The sequence below is a fragment of the Schistocerca americana genome, chromosome 1 (genome assembly GCF_021461395.2).
Source record: "Schistocerca americana isolate TAMUIC-IGC-003095 chromosome 1, iqSchAmer2.1, whole genome shotgun sequence".
Taxonomy (NCBI): Eukaryota; Metazoa; Arthropoda; class Insecta; order Orthoptera; family Acrididae; genus Schistocerca; species Schistocerca americana.
In genome coordinates this window covers 667847381-667850232 of record NC_060119.1, presented here as the reverse complement: position 1 = coordinate 667850232, position 2852 = coordinate 667847381, and the positions used below count along the sequence as shown (strand labels likewise).

Below are 2852 nucleotides of genomic sequence, written 5' to 3'. Positions count from 1 at the left end.
CTTTACAGAAGCTCTCCTGCGAACCATGCAGAACTAGCACTCCTGAAAGAAAGGATATTGCGGAGACATGGCTTAGCCACAGCCTGGGGGATGTTTCCAGAATGAGATTTTCACTCTGCAGCGGAGTGTGCGCTGATATGAAACTTCCTCGCAGATTAAGGTACGAGGTACTGGCAGAAGTAAAGCTGTGAGTACCGGGCGTGAGTCGTGCTTCGGTAGCTCAGATGGTAGAGCACTTGCCCTCGAAAGGCAAAGGTCCCGAGTTCGAGTCTCGGTCGGGCACACAGTTTTAATCTGTCAGGAAGTTTCACTCCAAGGAAGTGTTATAGGCCCTCTATTGTTCCTGATCAATATTAACGACATAGGAGACAATCTGAGTAGCCGTCTTAGGTTGTTTGCAGATGATGCAGTCATTTACCGTCTTGTGAAGTCATCAGATGATCAAAACGACTTGCAAAATGATTTAGATAAGATATCTGTATGGTGCGAAAAGTGGCAGTTGACTTTGAAAAAAGAAAAGTGCGAAGTTATTCACATGAATACTGAAAGAAATCAGCTACATTTCGATTACGCGATAAGTCACACAAATCTGAGGGCTGTAAATTCAGGAAAATACTTAAGGATTACAATTACAAATAACGTAAATTGGAACGATCACGTAGATAATATTGTGGGTAGAGCAAACCAAAGGCTGCGATTCATTGGCAGAACAGTTAGAAGGTGCAACAGGTCTACCTAGGAGACTGCTTACACTACGCTTGTCCGCCCTATTCTGGAGTACTGCTGTGCGGTGTGGGATCCGCATCAGGTGGGACTGACGGATGACATCGAAAAAGTTCAAAGAAGGGCAGCTCGTTTTGTATTATCGCGAAATAGGGGAGGTAGTGTCACAGACATGATACGTGAATTGGAGTGGCAATCATTAAAACAAAGGCGTTTTTCGTTGCGACGGGATCTTCTCATGAAATTTCAATCACCAGTTTTCTCCTCCGATTGCGAAAACATTCTGTAATCACCCACCTACATAGGGAGAAATTATCATCACGATAAAATAAGAGAAATCAGCGCTCGCACGGAAAAATTTAAGTGCTCGTTTTTCCCGCGTGCCGTTCGAAAAAAAAAAAAAAATGGTTCTGAGCACTATGGGACTTAACATCTGTGGTCATCAGTCCCCTAGAACTTAGAACTACTTAAACCTAACTAACCTATCACACACATCCATGCCCGAGGCATGATTCGAACCTGCGACCGTAGCAGTCGCGCGGTTCCGGACTGCGCGCCTAGAACCGCTAGACCACCGCGGCCGGCGTGCCGTTCGAGAGTGGATCGGTAGAGAGACAGCATGAAGGTGGTTCATTAAACCCTCTGCCAGACACTTTATTGTGAATAGCAGAGTAATCACGTAGATGTAGATGTAGATGTAGAAAAACACACATGTCGGAGTTTACCGAGGCCGGCCACGAGCGGCAAGGAGTCGGCACCCCAGCGAGCTGTCTGAGAACTCACTCTGAATACAAAAACAGTTTTTAAACAACCGTGGAGGCGCACTACTTCTCCCTTCCTGTAGCTGACACACCAATCCACCCGCAACTAATAGTCTTCGGCCAATCTAGCGAGTCGTTATGCACCACCAGGGCGCCTCTGGCCAGCCACATTTAGATTCCTCCCCTACTCCTACTCGGTAGGTAGGGTTGCTTCTGGATTTTACATTAATAAACTCCAAGTTTGGTAGCAACAGCGTTCAGCGTCATGGCCAACAACAACAGTGTTTTACGTCACTTGGCACCGCCCTCTGCCGTTCTGTGGTTGAGGACTGCACTGTAACGTCTCTAAACCCACTGACGTTGCTATTCTCAGGAGCAAGTTGCAAGCTTGCTGCCTCTGCTAAGAAGTGCCTTTTCGTGGCCATCTTCTAAAATGGCCGCTTACGACAGTGCCTGGACGATGGGTGGAGTTACCAGTTAATTCTCTGAAGTGAAACTTTTCCGCAGGGACAGCTGCACAAAGCGTTTGCAATTTGCACGGCTCTAGTGTCACTATTTACCTCCGGTAACGTAAACGCTACCGTCTTTGCTTGCTCTCTGCATTGTGCATCTCATTTCCTACCTTGGAGTGCCTTTCATGGCTCCAAGTAGCCTTAAGCGTAACAACGTACAAGTCATTATGCCGTCGTTACGTGACATGCCTTATTCAGCTGACATACATTTTAATGTAATGTAATAATATACCCTGTAACTAGAAGTGAAAGAAATAAAAGGTGACAAAAAGAAATCCTATGACTAACTGAGGATTCAATCCTGGACTTTTTAATACCTGGATTAACATTTCCCCAATTTTCAAGGATCCAGACAACTAATACAATATTCTGAAATGTGCATCTATCATTTTACATTTCTTGGAAGATGTACGTGTTACGAGTAGAGCTACTCGAACCGTAACAGTTGTGGTGGTGTCATCATTCAAGCAGAAAGTGAATAAAAACATATGCCCGTTTGTCGACAGACTTCATGTTCGATGTTGTCGAACAGAGGTCACATGCTCGTGAGCTACCCATCCAGTAATAGACCGCCATTTCTTGCGTCGTACGCTCGTAAAATGAGAAGTAACCCGTTTTGTGGAGAAGTAACTGAATTTGGCGATAAACAGTGACGGCAGTTGCCGCATTGGACACGCAACAACGAACGCCGCACACAGAGGCAGCTGCGACGCCCAATTACGAGAACGAGAGCATCGTTTGACGGCTGGTTTGTCAGACGAGTGCCGTCGCGCTCAAAGACGCAGCGCTTTGTGCAATTTATTTGATATTGTCTCGTTACGTTCCCATCTCAAATTTTAATTTTTCCCTTTGACGA

General features: G+C 45.7%; 1 non-coding gene across 1 annotated transcript; it reads left to right on the top strand.

The window, feature by feature from the left end:
- Positions 1 to 208: 208 nt before the first annotated feature.
- Trnas-cga lies at positions 209 to 283 on the top strand. Its single transcript has one exon. It is a non-coding gene; the product is annotated as a tRNA-Ser (tRNA).
- Positions 284 to 2852: the final 2569 nt, after the last annotated feature.